Below are 18497 nucleotides of genomic sequence, written 5' to 3' on the forward strand. Positions count from 1 at the left end.
GTGTTTAAAAGAATAAAGCATATTAAAAGGGTGATGAATAAGAGAGGCTGGGACTTCCCTGGCGGTCCAGTGGTTAAGACTCCAAGCTTCCACTGCAGGGGGCATGGGTTCGATCCCTGGTCAGGGAACTAGATCCTGCATGCTGTTCAGCATGGCCAAAAATAAAAAAAGAAGAAGAAAAAGAAAGAGAGGTTATCAAAATTGCCAAGGCGGATTTTAAAAGAGAGTAGATGTTAAAATGAGATCCCAATTAGAAACCCAGGTGGGTTAAATAGAAGATGAAACCCAGCTGAAGAGAGAATTCAAGAACTGGAAGATGGATCTGAAGACATCACCCAGAACGCAGCACAGAGAGGCAAAGACGGGGAAACAGGAGAAGCTAAGAGGCCCAGAAGGAGCACGTCCAACAGGATCTAATTAAAGTTTGGACAGAGCTGGTCTTCAGCCAGGGCCCCAGCAGCACAGCCTGCGCTGAGCAGGGGTCAGGCAGGCACTTGCTCCCAGGGGACCCTGGTCAGGGAGTGGGGAGACAGGACAGCAAAGCCACACAAGGGTGGGATTCTGGGCAGTGCCGGCCTCACTCAGATCCCACGGGGGGCTCTGGGGCATAAAATCCACCTCTGAGTTTGTCCTGCCTCAAGACAAGGGGGCCAGCTCTCACACCCGCCACCGTTGCCCCTGGGAACTTGGACTCCAAGGGAGCCCCAGGTGCCCCTGCAGCCAGCGGAGGAGCTCACAGGAGACGGGAGGGGGGCTCAGGGGGCCTGAGCAGAGGGCCCACAGTGGGGGGTAGACGATAATCAGTGATTATTAAGCTGAGATTTCCCCAGAATATTTTAAAGACATGGCTTCTGAGGAAGGAAGATCAGTGAGGGTAAATAAAGATAAGCCCTTATCTAGAAACATCAGAGTGGGACTGCAGGTTACCAAAGACAAAGGGAAGATGTTTTAAAAAAACATCCGGAAAACAGAAGTCAGACTGCCCACCTGGACCGACAGACTCTTCATCGACTTCTCATCCGCCAACGGAAGCCAGAGACGTTGGAATCACAGCTTCAGGATGCCTGGAATCCTAGACCCAGGGAAGCAAACTTTCCTTCCAAACCCCAGGACTGAGAGGGTTAAAGGTCAGCAGACCCTCAAGAAAGGAGCGTGTACTTCCAGCAGCAGGAGATCTTCCCCCGGCCGGCAGCAACCCCGTGCAGGAGGCAGCACCGGGTGTCCAGCCAGAGGCCCTGGCCTCGCCCCACCGGCCCGACTCCCTCCGAGGCCTCAGCGAGCCCAGGTCAGAGCCAGGAGGCCGGGGCCTGTGGGCTGGTGGTCACTGCGTCCCTGCCCAGAGGTCAGGGGCGAGTGGAGGGCGAGGTAGGCCCGCCCAGCCCCTGCCTCGAGGCTCTCTCAGTCCTGGGGAGGGGACAGGGCCGTGGCACAGGCCAAGGGAGCAGAAGAGGGGCCACGTGGGGAGTGACAGGTCCCCATTTCATGTCTGCCCCACCCCCAGGCCCCTCTCCCCACCAACAGGGAAACAAACTGGGAGCTGCAAAACCCCTTGCGAAAGAGGGGAACGGCTGGGGTCCTCAGGCACGGCCAGTCTCGAGCAGCGCTGGGTGCCACAGACACGAGGCCCCAGGGCCACCAACGCATCTGCACCCGTGGCCCCAGCCTCTTATTAAAAGGAAAACAGACCAACAGGCGCGGTCAGGAGGAGCTTGAAGACAAGCAACTAAATGTGTGCGTCCTGGGCCCGATTCTGGGCAGGGAAAGGACATTAGGGAAAAACAAAGGAAATCTGAATAAAATGTGGACTTCTGTTCGTAATCCCACATCCATATTGGTTCATGATGTGACAAATGTACGGTCTTCATGTAAGATATCGATAATAGGGGAAACTGGGTGCAGAGTCTATGGGAACTCGGCACCGTCTTCCCAATTTTTATGTTAATCTGAAGCTCTTCTTAAAAACAAAGTTTATTTTTCTTGAGTGTAAATTAAAATAATTATTTTCAAAAGCAGACCACTCTGCAAACCATCTCCTTCTGGATTACCAGGAATAAAATCCACACTCTGACCGGCCTCAGCGGGCCTCCGCCGCCACGGATCCCCGGCTCTGCTGTGACCCTGCTCCTGCAAAGGCGGACTCACCACCCACTGCGGACACCCGTGGGTCCAACCTCTGCACCACGCGTCTGCTGGCAGCTGGACGCGGCAGGGAGAGGGCCCCCGCCTCCTGCCCACGGCAAAACCTCACCCGGTACCTCTGAACCTCAGCTGCAAGGGCATCTGGGAGATGCCAGGAAGGCCTCTGGCAGGAAGAAGGAGGGTGGCCTGGGTGCAGAGTGGCCGAGCCCTCGCCCAGCTACCTGGGACCCCAGGCACCGCCCCAAGAGAGAAGCCGCTCACATCCCTAAAACACCTGCTGCAGCGGCTAGAGCAGCCCAACTCTGCCACGCCACGGAGGACCTCTTCACGGTGACAGAGGTCGGGGCGGGGGAGAATAAAAGAAATTGGAGAAGATAATCCGGGGACTTAAAGCTTTTGGACTTTGGCTTCTGGAGCTGCCGCAGACCCCTCCCAGACCCCTCCCAGCTCCGCTGACAGCAGGGTGGATGCAGGGGGTTCAGCCAGTAGAGGGGGAATTGTCAGCTTTGGTACAAAGGGGCCTTGGGATCAGCTTCCTCAGCCCCGGGGTGAACCCAAACTGCCCCCAACACTGGGAGTGGCCTCATGAAGGGGAGACAGGGCTGTCCCACCCCCCAGGGGCAGCTCCCCCTCCCAGCGGACCACAGGCGTGGTGGCAAAGCCCTCGGCCAGGGGACAAAGTGTGGGAAGGTGGGCGCGCTTCTCCCCAGCCCCTGAGGCTCTTTCCCCAGGGAGAAAGCCAATGGCTGCAACTCCTGCCTCCCTCTCACCTTTCTTCACCGACCCCCATGCAGGGAGGAGGTTGGCAAACTGGGGGGGCGGGTCCACTGGGCATGCTCAGCCCCCTGCCCCCCACCCCCGCCCCCACGCCTGCAGGGGCTGTGCTGTGCAGGCTGGGGGCTCCCCCGGCGTCTCCGGGCCCGGCAGTTGGTCTCACGCTGGGGGTCGGGTGGGAGGCCCAGCTGGCCTTCACACTGAGGTGTGTCCTCCGACCAGCCCGTCAGGAACAAAGGGCAGACCCGCACGGGGGTCTCGTGGGGTCCCGGCTCTGCACACAAATATTGGAAATGATAGTTTACAACTGTGTTGGTATGAAGATGAATATAATCCAAGTTGGGTTATGCTTTCTTCCAGTTTTAAAAGAAGTTCAGGGACTTCCCTGGCGGTCCAGTGGTTAAGACTTCCCCTTCCAATGCAGGGGGTATGGGTTCAACTCCTGGTCTGGGAGCTAAGATCCCCACGTGTCTCGGGGCCAGAAAACTGAAACATAAAGCAAAAGCAATATTGTAACAAATTCAATAAAGACTTTGTTTTTAATTCTTTAAAAACTAAAAAAAAAAATGAAAGGAGTTCAAACATTTTTTCATGGCCCCTAAAAGTCTCAAGGGCCCTGGCGCTGAGCCCACTGTGCCCGTTGGAGAAGATGGTCCCGGTGAAGAAGGTTTGGGGGCCCGGCTACTGCCTTCATGCCTCATTTCTCCACGGGTTCAGGACTCAGAATGGAAGAGTCGGCTATTTCTTGGTCCCCTTGGAGACCCTGGCAGCTCTCTACCCCATCTCTCTGTTTTATTTCCTTCACAGCACTTACCACCATCGGAAACCAGCCCGCTAAGTGTCCGCCTGCCCTATCAGGAAGCCCAGCCCAGAGCAGGGCGGTGGTTGACCCCCAGCACCTCGGTGCCGCAGGCGTTCTGTAAGCAGCTGCTGGGGGGAGAGACGATGGACGGGTAGGTGGGTGGATGCATGGGTAGGACAGGAGGGAGTGGAAGGAAGAAAGGAAGGAAGGAAGATGGCTAGAGGGGAGGGTGGTACGTGGATGGGAGATGGATAGATGGGCAGATGGGTGAATGATAAATGGATGGGATGGGGGATGGGTGGACGGATGATGGGTGGATGGACGGAAAAATGGATGTGGGATGGGGGTGGATAAAAGAAAAGAAGGAAAGAAGGAAGGGAGATGTCTAGATGGTAGATGGATAGATAGGTGGATGAATGGGAGGATGGATGTACCGATTTTTGATTTAATAGGTAGGTGGGTGGTGAGTGGATGGGCGGATGGTAGAAGGATGGATGGATGGATGGATGGATGGATAGATGGATGGATGTTTGAGGGAATGGGTGAGTGGATGGGTGGGTGAGTAGATGGATGGATCACAGAGCAGCCTCAGCGCCATGCTTTGCAGGAAGCTCTATCAGTCCCTGCATCACCAGCACTGGGCCGGGCACAGAGGGAGGGGGCTGGGTAGTATTGGGGAGCCAGCCAAGGCATCGTCAGAGGGACTGAGATGACCCCCAGGCCTACCCCCCAGACCGGGCCCCTCCTCAAGTGCACTGTCTCCACCTCCAGCCACTCTGATGGCCACGACCCCAGCCCGGGCCTTGGGGCTGCTTCCAGACTCCTCCTGCGCAGCCTTCACAGGTTCTCTCTCCTGCTGGCTTTCCTTTGCGACCACGAGGACCACAGCACAGTTCTCAGTGATACTGAGCAGAGTCTCACTTCTGTGCAGCCATCTGCAGAGCTGCCTGTGGGGCTGTTCCCCTGGGAAGCTGGAGGGGGTCTCGTGCCGCTGCCACCCCCCCGAAGGAGAGTTCTCCTCTATCTGCTCTCAGCCCCTCACTCGGGTCCCTCGCCAAACTGTCAGACTGCGCAGGAGCTCAGCCGCTGTCCACCCGGCCTCCTCCTGGAGCCCAGCTCGGGGTCTGGCACAAGGTGAGCGCTCAACACACGTGAATGAGTGAATTATCTAAGAAACTGGGGACTTCGCACAGTGATAAAGTCCCGGTGCAGGGCTGCGGTCCAGGAGGATCTGGGAAGAAGCAGGCTCTCCAGGGCAGGACCGGTCCACACACACCCACACCCGCCCTGGTGTGCACAGGACACACAGGCAGGGCGAGTCTCCTTCCCTTCAGAGTGACGATGCAGATAGAGTGACAGCGGCGACAGAGCAGGTGCCCCTAAACGCGCACTACCCCTCCCAGTGGAGGCCACAGAGTGACACTACAGTTATCTTACCTCCAGTAACCCTCCCTCCCCGCAACGTTCCAGAAATAGCAAGAGCCCGCGGAGCTACAGGAACCCGCATGGCTCTGCTCCCACGCACGACGACGTCGCCCTGTATGAAGCACCGCAGGCTGCCGGCATCAGAGTCAGGAGTCACAAGTCACTTTGATGCAGAGGAATGCAGACGCTGCTGGCAAGGAGGAGGGGCAAGTTTGGAATCTGCACCCACCTGTCTTCCGTGAAGTTGTCCTTGGGTGAGTGCCCTCTCTGCATTCAGGGCTTACCTGCTACTTCCAGCTGTGTGACCCTGAGCAAGTGCCTTGACCTCTCTGGGCCTCCGTTTGTCCCTCTGTAGGAGAGCGGTTAAGGTTACGCTGAATATCAGCAATAATGTATCCATTATGGTTTGGCTTGGCTGCACATAAGCAATCCCAACAAAAGAGGCATAAACAAGATAGAGGCTTATTTCTTTCCTAAGTAAAACAAGTCTGAAGGTGACCAATCCAGGGAGGCGTGGCAGCTCCTCAGCGTCCTCAAGGACGCAGACTCTTGCCGTCTGCTTCTCACCATCCCCAAAGCCACTTCATGGTCCGAGATGGCTGCTGGAGCTCCAGCCATCAAGACCATGGGACAGGAGGAAGAAAGCTGTGAAAGTACAGGGCAGGAAAGGGCCCCTCCCAGGAGTCAGTTCCTTTTTTAAGCAGCCTTCCTGGAAGCCTCACAGAGAACTTCCTCTTTTATTTCATTGGCCCAAACACAGTCACTTGGCCTCACTTAGCTGCCAGGGAGGGAGGTTGGGAGATGTAGCCTTTTATTCTGACCAGCTCTGTGGCCCGCTAAAACGCGGGGTCTCTTCCCACAGAGGACAGGGAGCAGGAATGTCTGGGAGCACGTGTTTCCTGCACAAGGCAGACCCATAACAACCGGAGCCGCTGCTTTTGCTGATGCTGTCGGCATCCCCAGGGACCACCTACAACGCGGCCTCCCCTGAAGTCACCTGCGCCTCGTCACACCCCCTCCACCAGCGTCCATCCCAGGCGGGTCCTCGCTGCAGCCTGGAGGGGACCAGGGTGCCAGGGGACAAAACCACATCCAGAGAGGGAGCTGAAGGGCCGGGCTGACAGAGGTCACCCAGAGGGAGAAAGTCCTTGTCGCTGCCCGGAACGCCTCTCCCTCTGCCCCTTTCTTCCCCCCCTTCCTTCCTGCTCCCCTTTCCTCTCTCACACCCTTGCTGTGGACTGAATGTTGTGTGCCCCCAAATTCATACGCTGGAACCCTAACCCCCGGTGTGATGGTTTATGGAGCGATTAGGGTCACATGAGGTTGTAAGAGCGGGGCCCCGTTAAGGGATTAGTGTCTTTATCAAATCGGGAACAGAGGGGAGACCTGTCGCTCCCGCCCTGCCGAGTATACCCCGGGGAGGCTGTGAGGATGAACCAGGAAGGGGCCTCCCCCCCAGGACCCACCCTGACCCCAGTGTCCCCACCAGCAGACCATGAGGAGTGAACGTTGGTTGTTTAAGGCCCATCTGTTGTGTTCTGTTTACAGCGGCCTTGGCCTGCCCAGCAGGGACACACACTCGCTCCCTAAGGAGGCCCTGGGGCGGGGGTGATGGGGTGGGGCTGGGTGGGGGCCTGTGATGCCCGGGGTGGGGCAGACTCCCCACCAAGGACCACAGCTCTCTCAGGCAAGCCTGAACTAGGTTCCCGCCTCACATCGGCCTTTTGGGGCCGCAAAGTGGGTGCAGGCTCAGAGCTAGGGAGCTGAGCTGGAGATCTTTCTCCTGGGGGTTCTGCACGGGGGCCTGCATCACGCTCACGTGTGACCTGAGCGTCCACTGAAAGAGCCCCCATTCTCATATAGTGGTCTTTTCACTTGATTATTCAGAGACACCTGGAGGGTCTAGATAAACATTTTTTTCAACATTTTATCCTAAAAATCTTCCAACATGCAGAAGGACAGAAGTTGTTCAGTCAACACCCATATACCCTCCACCCAGGCAGTCACTGCTTTTGTTTGTTTGTTTGCTTGTTTGTAGCATGCAGGATCTTAGTTCCCAAATCAGGTTTCGAACTCACGTCCCCTAGAGTGGAAGTGCGGAGTCTTAACCACTGGACTGCCAGGGAAGTCCCAGTCACCGCTTTTTAAACTCACTTTCTCCCCGCTACGTCCATTTACCCGCCTCTCTATCTGTCCATCGACCTCTTGATTTCCTGCCGCATTTCCAAGGACGTTGCAGACATCAGGACCCTTCGCTTCTAAACAATTCTGCATGCATATCATTAACTAGAGTTCAACACTTACAGTTTTAAGTAGAATCTCCAGAGATAATATTAGTGTCCCAGGGCTGCCATGACAAAGTACCGGCTTGAACAGCAGAAGTTTATCGTCTCAGTTCTGGAGACCAGAAGTGCAAGATCAGGGTGTCAGCAGGGCCGGTTCCTTCTGAGGCTGTGAGGGAGCCTCTGTTCCAGGCCGCTCCCCTGGCTGCTGGTTTGCTGGCAATCTTTGGTGTTCCTTGGCTTGTAGATGCTTCACCTCAGCTCATCTCTACCTTCACCTTCACATGGCCTCTCCCTGTAGTCTTGTCTGCGTCCAAATGCCCCGTTTGTATGAGGACACCAGTCATATTGGATTAGGGGCCCACCCTGCTCCAGTATGACATCATCTTAACTAATTACCTCTGCAGTGACCCTATTTCCAGATAAGGTCACATTCTGAGGTGCTAGGGGCTTCACATATGAATCTGGGGGGACACGATTCAACCCATGCCAGTGAGATGTACAAATCTCAGTGTGTCACTCAAAGAGTTTGACAAATGCAAACCCCATCAAGCTACAAAGCAAGACCATCACCCAGACGCTTCCCCCCGTTCCTTCGCGTCCAAGCCTCACTGCCGTGCCCTGCTGAGGCAGCCCTGTCCTGACCCTTCTCACCCCAGATCGTGTAGGCGGTTCTAGAACTTCAGACCAATAAAGTCGGGCTGAACTGGCTCGTCCGGGTGCAGGGCCGCTATCACTCGGGCACTGGCAAAACCACCAGCTGCAACCAGGGGTCAGGAGCTCAAGGAAGAGCCCGTCCAGGTGTCAGATGGGAATGCGCTGTGCTGAGGGCAGGAACCACGGCCCCGCACCCTTGCGAGAACCTTCTACGTGTCCAGGGAAATTCATCCCATGCAAAGATGAGTAACAAGAAATGAGCATCCTCTCCACTTTCAAGGCAGCACTGTCTCCCTGTAGATGAAGACTCTCGCCAGACAAATGTCACAACCAGCAAAACCTGTCATCTAACAATCCAACATGAAGGAAGACCGTGATCCAGGGAAGGGTGGGCAAGGGAGTCTGAGATGGGAACTGACGTAATCCAGGAAAGAAATGGAAGAAAAAGACAAAACCATTTCAGAAATGAAGCGACGAAGTTACAAGGGAGATGAGCAGATGATAGCTGGAGATCACAGTAAGGGACATAAAAAAGGGGAAAAGTGAGCAAATGAGAAGAAACAGGAAAGAGATTAAACAGGACTAGAGAGAAAATGGTAACTATAAAAGACAAAAGAGCTCAAACATATGTATAATCGAAGTCCTCAAGGTGACCACCAAAACCGTAATAGATCAGAACAAATATTTAAACCATTACTCAAGAAAGCTTTCTTGGAATAAAGGAAGATGTGCGTCTGTGTATCAAAGTACGTGCCATGTACTGGGGTAGGCTGACCATGGAATGGTGACTAGCACGGCATAGCCTGGTCAATAACCGGGCTTGAAAGGCAGAGAAAAAAAATCTGGGCAGAACAAGCATCTTATCAAGGAAAGAGAAGCATGTTAGCATCAGATTCTCAACGGGAACATCAAACGCCAGGAGAAATAGAACAATACCTAAAAGATGCCTGTGGTTTGAAGTGTGCCACGCCCCCGCCGAAACATATGTTGAAGCCCTGAGCCCCTGTACCTGTGAATGTGACCTTCTGTGGAAATGAGGTCTTTGCAGTTGTGATCAAGTTAAGATGAGGTCACACTTAATTAGGGTGGGCCCTGATACAAGATGACTGGTGTCCTTAGAAGAAGGAAAAGAAGACGCAGACACACGGGGAGGAGGCCACGTGATGGGGAACGCAGAGTCTGAGTGTTGCGGTCACAAGCTAAGGGTCTCCAAGCGTCGTCAGCAACCCCAGAAGCCAGGAGAAAGGCTGGAGCACACGAGGTTTCCTGGAGGGACTGATGAGCACACGTCCTCCCTGCAAAGCACGACGGAGAGAATTGTGGCAAAGGCGGGGCAGAGCGCCTTAAATGCGATTAACCGAAGACATTTAAAAAACTATCAAAAATGGGAATGAGACTAGCCTAGGAAGTTGAACGCAAACGTGGCATGGTCCAACTGTGCAGCGAGAATAAACCAACACGCTGTGGGGAGACGAGGGGAAAACACAGCAGGCTCCGGGGCTCTGCTTTGTCAGAGCTGGAAGGCACAGGACAGCAAAGCTGACCGTTAGCCGCATTCAGCAGCACAGAGGCAAACGCAGAGAGAGAGAGAGAATTCCTGACCAGGTGGGGAGTGAAGGAGGATGGAGGGGGATTGGGAGACACAAGCCGGGCCTCCTCCGCTGCCCATCCCCCCAGCACAGACAAACAACAGCCCCAAGCACGGCTCTCGGACAGACCCGCCCAAGAGTTTCCCATGAGGTGCAGTGACCACACAGAGACCCAGCAGGACAAGCCCAGCTGTGGACATCACTCCTGAAGCTGCAAGTTCAGATGCCATGTGAACCTTTCTTTTCAGGCCCGAGACGTCCCCCCATTTTAATCCTGGGCTCTGCCCCATTCTGTCTCCTGTATAACATCCCAGACACATGGCCTTGGGGAACCCATGGGAACCAAAGGGACTGGAGCCTTACCCCTACAGAACCCCAAACCCTCCTGCACCCCCAGGACCCCCAGCATGGAAGGACCCCACGGAGCTCAGGACCCTCTGCCCCAAACGGGTCAGGGCCAAGGGTTATCATGCCCGGAGTCTGGCTTTCACGGGCGAAGGGATGGTGACCCCCTCGGCCTCTCCTTCCTCCCCTGGGTCTGGCAGCGAGCAGGACCCTGGGGGCTTGGGTAGCAGTGGGGGGTTTCAGGCTCTGAGACCGCAGTGGGGCTCCTGGTGTGGGTGAGCAGCTGGGCCCATCTCCCTCCCAGGGCAAAGGGGGACATGCACTTACCGGGCTGCTGAGGAGGAGATGCTGGGCCAGGGAAGGGGCGGGCCCAGCCTGGAGGTCCCCTGGGATGGTTCCCAGGCCGGTTGCCATAGCTGCCGCTTGGAAACCCTTGGCAACAGGGCTCTGGCGTCCTCCAAGACACCAGGAGAGGGGGTGTGAGCAGAGGCTGCGGAGGGGAGATTCTGGATGGAGGCTTCCGTTCCCGCCTTGTGGTTTGAGACTCACGCAGATGCCTTTGCTGAGCTTCCCTGTCAGGGAGGCGGCGGGCAGGGTGCGGGCGTCCCCAGGCCTCAGGGTGAGTGCCGCTGCCTGTGTACACACCAGCTCTGGGGAAAGGCACAGACGCCCACCATGGCCGACCTCAAGCTGCAAGGCAACGCCACACCTCACCGGCTCTCACTGTACAATCAGCCTGAATTTCAGTCTGAGACTTTCATGGAAGAAGTTGGAAGGAAAGAATCTCCACTACAGCGTGTGTCCCTGTTTCATGTACCCACACGTGCCAACCCTGTCTGGCCCCTGACACCACATTTCAGATGCGGCCGCCCAGCCCCTCCACTCAGGAGAAGCCAGACCATCCTCCCCAGGGAGAGAGTGCTGCCAGCGAGCACAGGACACCACTGCCCCCACCCCCAACTTGCCCAAACCGCTCCCCTCTGGCCCCGGACCCTGCCCGCCCTCCCTCCCTCCCTCCCTCCCTCCGGGGCCAGTTCTGACTCACAGGTCACTGGAAGGGCACAGCCTGGTGGAGGCTTGGTCCCCACCCACCCCTAGGGGTCCCTGCGCTGGCCACGGCCCCTGCCCCACCCGGGAGCTGCGCATTCCTGTCTCCAGGCCCTCCCTGCCCTGGAGGGACCCTGGCTGGGCCCACAGGCTGGCCCAGACACACACCCACCACCCTCCCCCTCAGGACCCCATGCACCATTCTCACTGGAACACTCTCCACAGTGGGGAGGACAGGAATAGAGCCCAGCCCACTTCACAGATGAGCAAACTGAGAGGTTAGGTCAGGACCCAGGTTGCACAGCCAGGTTGCAGAGCAGCCGCCCGTCCCCCTTCTCACAAACACCCGGCCCTTCGCCCAAGGAGTGCCCAGTCCAGCAGGACAGGCCGATGCCAACCCCAGTGGGCCGTCAGGCCTGGGGACAGCCAGGCCGGGGATCAGAGCCCTGGCTCATATCTCAGCCCTGCCTCTGGCTGACTGACCATGGGGGGCGGCCAGGGGGCCGGGGGCACCTTTCTGAGCTGTAGCTCCTTTATCCACACAAGGGGTATCCACACTCGAGTGTGCTGAGCCCAGGAGATGCGGGGGGGCGCTGGGTGAGCCCGGCTGTACCCCGAATCCCGCTCCCCGCCCACACACACAGCGGCAGCTCAATTACACCACCCCTCGAAAATGCAAAGAAGCCCGCGAGACCTCAATAAGGTAATGTTCTTCCCAAACAGTCTCAGAGATCCCACTGTTGAATCTCACCAGACAAGCTCAGAAGGCCTCCAGGATCCGGAATTACAGCCTCCAGGTAAGTTCAGGTGGGCCCCGGGTCTAGAGGTACAGGTCCTGTGGTAGGAGGTGGCAGGAGGTGGGGGGCTCTCGAGTGCCAAGCACTGGGCCGGGGGCGGTGGTTCTGGGCTTTGTTCCTGTCGCGGCCTCATTGTCTTTATCTGTAAAATGGGGAGAAAGGACCTTTCCCTCTTAATTCTTGGAAACGCTGGGAGGACAAAATAAGAACATGATTTGGGAAGGTCGAATTTCTCTGCACACGAAAAGTATTCTTTGGTGGGAAGTTCCCTGGTGGTCCAGTGGTTAAGACTCCACGCTCCCAATGCAGGGGTCCGGGGTTCGATCCCTGGTCAGGGAACTGGATCCCACATGCCGCAACTAAGAGTTTGCATGCCACAACTAAGGAGCCGGCAAGCTGCAGCTAAGACCCGGTGCAACCAAATAAATAAATATTTTTAAAAAAGAAAAGTATTCTTTGGCAAAGTAACTGGGATTCAAATCCAGAGCTGTGGCTTTGGCTCGGCTGCTGGGGGGACACAACCCTCCAGGACTCTGTCCTTGTACGAAATGGGAACGAGCATCCTTGTCCTGCTGTGGCACTGCCACCCGCCCCACCAGCCGCCACCACCTCCTGACTGCTTCTCTGACGGCCGGACCGCACCCAGCCATAGCCAGCATCTCTGCTCAGTACCAGGGTCCCCCTCCGCCCACCCGGCACCGGGTCTGTGAGGGGGGGCTGCCCTCAGCAGCATCCCTGGCTCTACTCCCTAGAGGTTGGTAGCAATGCCTCCACCCAGTTGTGACAACCAGCTTCCACCCAGGCCTTGCCAACTGCCCCCAGTTGAGAACCAGCGATCAGGAACCCAGACTCTCCTTTTTACCATCTCTGACTCCTTCCCCAGACTGGAACGGCTCAGGTCCAGCCCTGGTCCTGCTCAGGTCTTTATAAACCAAGCCCGCATCCAGCATGGGGCGCCACATTTGGGAGGGAAGGAAGCAGAGGAGGAAGGAAGGAAGGGAAGGAGGGAGGGGGAGGGGAGAGGGAGGGAGGGAGAAAGGAAGGAAGGGAGAGAGGAAGGGAGGGAGGGATGTGAGCATGAACGACTCACTTTGGGGTGACTTCATGGTGATGGGGAGGGAGTTCTCGTTCGTCAGGCCCTCTGAGAGCCAGGTGCTACGCTGAGCACTGCATGTGGCCACCTTCAGGCAGGATTCTGGGAGATTCTGTCGGCCCCCTGGCGGGATGACGCAAGGCCTCAGGAGCGCAACACTTCCCATCACCCCCGGACCTCCTCCGGGTCCTCCCTCCACCCCGGCCCAGCGGACAGGAGGTAGGGAGCAAGTTGGATCCAGGTTTTGTGGGGCCTGAAGCTCATACAGTTTGAGGCTCTCTTTACGGAAAAGAATACAAACTTACAGACACAAAATTAGGTATGAAAGGGAACATTTATTTAGAGTGAGAAAAAAACGAAGACAAATTTAAATTCTGACAAAAACGTATAAAATCTGGAAAAACAACAACATATTTTTATTCATTAGCTGCCTGATCCATCTCCATAATACTTTTCCTGGCACATTTTGGCCGCATCCTTTTCAGTCATCTCAGCGTATGACAATGCGACGTCACGTTTGAAAGAAGGAATAGAAATATAGTTGTCTTTCTTCCAGCAGGGCTGATTGAAAATCATTTTGTCTTATTCAGAGTTGGGATGCGTAGAATGTGGCCCCCGCCCACACATGCACTGCTTGCAGGACAGCTTAGTTTCTTGTGCCCTAAACAACAGTTCTGGTCAATTCCATTTCCTAAGATTCCCGTTTTTATAAAGGAAACAACGCATGGCGCACGTTTATCGTTGCATACAACGTACGATCGAGCACATTTCCGTTCTGACGAGGTGTTGATGAGCATTGCATCACCTGTACAGTGGTGTGCGTCTGAGGACGACTAGCAGGGCCCACAGCTGGCTCCGGTCGGTACCCCTCGTATCGTGTCCCCTCCGCCACCCGCGTGCTGGCAGCGCTGGACACTCAGGATGCGTTCACATCCCATATAGCGCTTGCCCTGCACCTTCCCGTCACGCTGCCAAAGGGATGTTTTGCGCCCGGGTCTTAAGTTATACAAGAGACTGAGTGATGACACACAGAGGTAAGGACCCTGAAACAAAAATTTGATGTTACTCATAGACGCCTAGAAATGAGAGGGCCGGCACACCCGGCAGGGACCCAGGAGGAGCAGGGGGAAGGCCTGGGCCACAGCCCTAATTGGGATTCTCGCAGGAAAGGCAAGGCAGGGCAGGGGAACCCCTTGGGAATGGTTAGTTTAAATAATTCCAGCAGGCTCTGGGGCACAGGGGCTGTTCCTAGTCGTCTGGTACCTGGCCCTGGGGACCTGGGTAATCAGGACAGGGGAATACTTGCTTGGGAGTGAGAAATAAGGAAAGAGGTGGTGCTGAGAATGGGCTCCAGGTCACAGGAGAGATGCAAACAACTTTATCTGCTAGTCTGTCCTTATGGCTAATGGATGCCAAGCAGATAAACACAGATGCTAGGAAAACACCAATCAAGGGAAGAGCTGGGACTTCCCTGGTGGCGCAGTGGTTAAGAATCCACCTGCCAATGCAGGGGACACGGGTTCGAGCCCTGGTCTGGGAAGATCCTACATGCCGCGGAGCAACTAAGCCTGTGTGCCACAACTACTGAGCGAGCCTGTGCTCTAGAGCCTGCATGCTGCAACTACTGAGCCCGCATGCCACAACTACTGAAGCCCACGCGCCTAGAGCCCGTGCTCCGCAACAAGAGAAGCCACCACAGTGAGAAGCCCGCGCACCGCAGTGAAGAGTAGCCCCTGCTCGCCGCAACCAGAGAAAGCCTGCATGCAGCAACGAAGACCCAACGCAGTCAAAAATAAATAAATAAATAAATATTTTTTTTTTAAAAGGGAGGAGCTGGCAGGGGGACCGACAGTGGGAGGAGGGTGAGCTGGGGGTGCTTATTCCTCTGGCTCCCCCACTACCCCTGAATAAACTGTGCTCCTCTTCCCAAAACCACAGGTTCTCTCAGGCACCCGAAGACAGTTCACACATTAACACGTTAAAGACACAATGCAGGGATTCCCTGGTGGCGCAGTGGTTGAGAATCTGCCTGCCAATGCAGGGGACACAGGTTCAAGCCCTGGTCTGGGAAGATCCCACATGCCGCGGAGCAACTAGGCCCGTGAGCCACAACTACTGAGCCTGCGCGTCTGGAGCTTGTGCTCCCAACAAGAGAGGCCGCGATAATGAGAGGCCCGCGCACCACGATGAAGAGTGGCCCCCGCTTGCCGCAACTAGAGAACGCGCTCGCACAGAAACGAAGACCCAACACAGCCAAAAATAAATATTAAATAAATAAATAAATAAATAAAAGACACAATGCAGGTGAGCATCTCAACAGATGCAGAAGAATTAGATAAAATTCCATTTCTGTTCTTAAGAAAGCATGTTAGCTGCTTCAGAGAAGGGAACCCTGTTAATCTGATAAAGGCTCTCTACCTAAAACCTCGAGTTAATGGGGAAATGTTGAAAGCTGTCCCTTTGAGATCAGCAAGGAAACAAAGGTTCCCATTGGTACCGCTGTTCAATGTCAGCCTGGATGTGGCAGGCAGCACGGTGAGTCAGGTCAAGTTTGTAAGGAAAGAAACAAAACTCTTTATTCACAGGTGACACGGTCACATGTGCAAGAGAATCTGAAAAATCTTCAGAGAAATTAGGGTAAGGAATAGAGAATTCAGCAAAGTCGTTGGACGCAAAATCTATGTGCCATATTCAACTTTACTTCTGTATACTAGCAACAATGTTGGAAAAATAAAATTTCATAATTAGACATTATTTATAACAGCATCAAAAATATCTAAAGTCTAGGCATAATGTAGCAGATCACTATAAGGAAGATTCTAAGACACTGTCAGATACATTAAAAAAAAAAAGGTCTAAATAAATGGAGATAAGCATGTTCATGGATTGGACAGCTCAATATAGATCCTCTCCAAATTCATTCATTCTTACCATATTGATTTATAGAACCAAAGAAATTTCTATCCAAATCCCAACCAAGTTTTTGTGGAACTTAAAATACTGATTCCAAGATTAACATGGAAACACAGATTCAATTCAACAAGTGTTTACTGCTCCTGCCACTTGGGAGACAACAGAATCAAATCAGCAAAGATCCTGCCTCATGCAGCTTGCGTTCCAATGGAACTGTCATTCAACACAGCACGTTAGCGAATTTCCCGGTGTGACCAGATAGTAGATGTTTGCTTTGGGGACACGAAGAGCAGGGCAGGTGAGGGGCACTGGGATGCTGGGGGCGGGCGGGAGGGAGGGAGGGCAGCCAGCAGATGGTGGACGAAGGTGACGTTTGCAAGACACAAGCATGGCTGAAACACCAAGTGATAAGAGGTGGGGTCTTGCTGTACCAGACATCAGGGCACATGATGGCCCTTCATCATCAAGATGGTGTGGGGTTGGCACAGGGAAGACTAAGAAACAAGTGGGACAGAATAAAGACCCCCAAAACAGACCCATGTCTATGCGGACATTTGATTTAAGACAAAGCTGGTAGGGGTTGGGGGGCGGTGTGCTCCTACCTAAAGCCATCTTCAAAAATCAATCCCAGGTGGAGTAAAGACTCCAACGTGAAAGGCAAAGCTACAAAGGCTTTGGAAGATAATACGGAATGTGTTCATGACCTTGAAGTTGGAAAAGCTCCCTTAAGAAAGACACAAAAAGCGGTAACAATCAAAGGAAAATGTTGATAATTTCAGGTATATTAAGCTGCCTGTACATCAAAAGACGCCTGTAAAAGAATAAAACCGAGCCGCAGGATGGGAGAAGACATTTGCAACACACAAAATGACGAAGCGCGAGTGTCTAGGTTATATAAAGAGCTTAGGGGGCTTCACAAAGGAGGAACTGATACAGACGGAGAAGTGCCTTAACAGTCAGGAAGATGCTGTTAGAGAACCCAGGCAGGGAGCCTGTCACAGCTACGCACTGCCCGTGGGCACACAGGTGCCTGTGGCCACGGTGGGAACAGGGTGGGCTTGGCTGTCCAAGCTGGGGACACGCAAGCCAGGGGACCCAGCAATTCCGCTCCTGGGCAAATACTCCACGGAATGCAAGCTTGCGCACCTGCTCTCAGCAGCCTTGTTGACAGTCGCCAGAGACCAGGAACCAGCCAGGGGGCCGTAGTCACTGGACTGGATGAAGGGGGTGTGGCGTACTCCTGAGACGCCTGCCTGCAGCCCTGAGCATGCAGGAACCAGAGCTCCTCCGGGCAGGGACGCGTCTCGCCAACGGGGTATGTCATGATATTGGCGGAGGGGAAAAGGTTCGAGGATTACACACGATGTGAGTCCACGCGTACAAAGTGCAAACCAAACCCTATTGTTTAGGGACTCGATCAATGTTGTAAAGAAATGCAAGGGACTGATGACAGTAAACATAGGAGAGCGATTACCTTACCGCTAAGGAGGAGGAAGTCTGGGGAGGGAGGGGTCCCCGGGCTCACTCCTGCCGGGTGGCTTAACCTGGCCAGAGCCAGCATCGCACCTGCCTGGGCAGGAGGGGCTCCAGGGCGCGTCACCATGGCAGTTTAGAAATCACTTTCCTGGGACTTCCCTGGCGCTTCCGCGCTTCCCCTGCAGGGGGCATGGGTTCCATCCCTGGTGGGGAGCTAAGGTCCCCCATGTCGCACAGTGCCTCCTGGGCGGCAGGAATCAAGTCTTGAGTGGAAAACGCGCTCTCCTAACGCCTGGTCTAGGATCCACGCTCAGGGAGGCCGGGTCACTCAGCGATGGGACAGCTCATTGTCAGCACCTCCTGGTGACCGCTCAGCAGAGTACTGCACGCACCTGCCCTAGAAGGCGCACGCCCTCACACCTCCCAAAGGCAGAGACTCTAGTTGTTTGTTTGCCACTGTGTCCCCGGCCCCCAAAACAGCCCCTGACCCACGGTGAGGGCTCGGCAGTACTTGCTTAGTGGACGAATGAAACTCTGACTTTATGACAAATACCATAGCAGTTGACCTTAGGGGTCGGAGGGCAGGATGAGAGGAAGGAGAATCATTGTGTCCTGGGCTAGATCAGCCGACATGAGTTCGAATCCTGGCTCTGCCACTTTCTAGCTGTCTGACCTTGGACAAGTGACCTCACCACGCCAAACTGTAATTTTCTCCTCTGTAAATGGGGGTGTTTACGGGACACTTCCTAGCAGAAAGCGGGGCACCCACACAGCCCTCACTAGGCATAGAGGCCCTCACTCCCTCTCTTGAGGGCAGGAGGCCCAGCTGTGCTGTCCCCATCAGGTGGCTGCTGCAGTCCCAGAAGCGTGTGACCTTCTCGAGTCACGCACCTGTCACTCTTGTCATCAGAAAAGGTGTCCTTTCCCCCCACCCCAAGTGCAACCACCCATTGAGATGGGGCCCTGGGAACTGGGCCACTTAGGGAAGCGCTCAGGTGGCCGGGGGGAGGCGGGGGGGCAGTGCCAGGGGCACTAAGCACAAGTCTCCAGGCAGAGTCCTGGCCACGGCGAGGGGCTGGGCCCAGAGCCAATTTAACTGCACCTCAGCGGGCGTTGCAAAGTTGGATTCACACAAAAAGTACCTGAGTGCACGTCTCT

The 18497-nt window shown here is 55.0% G+C and overlaps 1 long non-coding RNA gene across 2 annotated transcripts; it reads right to left on the reverse strand.

The window, feature by feature from the left end:
• Positions 1-2578: 2578 nt before the first annotated feature.
• On the reverse strand, positions 2579-10645 carry LOC309660706. Of its 2 annotated transcripts, none has more exons than XR_014263558.1 (3): positions 10341-10645; positions 7445-9879; positions 2579-5489 (listed from the first exon to the last, which is right to left on the reverse strand). It is a non-coding gene; the product is annotated as an uncharacterized lncRNA (long non-coding RNA). The 2 variants fall into 2 exon arrangements; XR_014263559.1 differs by having other exon boundaries at positions 2579-3399; positions 5370-5489; positions 7445-10645.
• Between the last annotated feature and the right edge of the window lie 7852 nt (positions 10646-18497).

The sequence above is a fragment of the Balaenoptera physalus genome (genome assembly GCF_965194825.1).
Source record: "Balaenoptera physalus genome assembly, chromosome: 5".
In the NCBI taxonomy this organism is placed as follows: domain Eukaryota; kingdom Metazoa; phylum Chordata; class Mammalia; order Artiodactyla; family Balaenopteridae; genus Balaenoptera; species Balaenoptera physalus.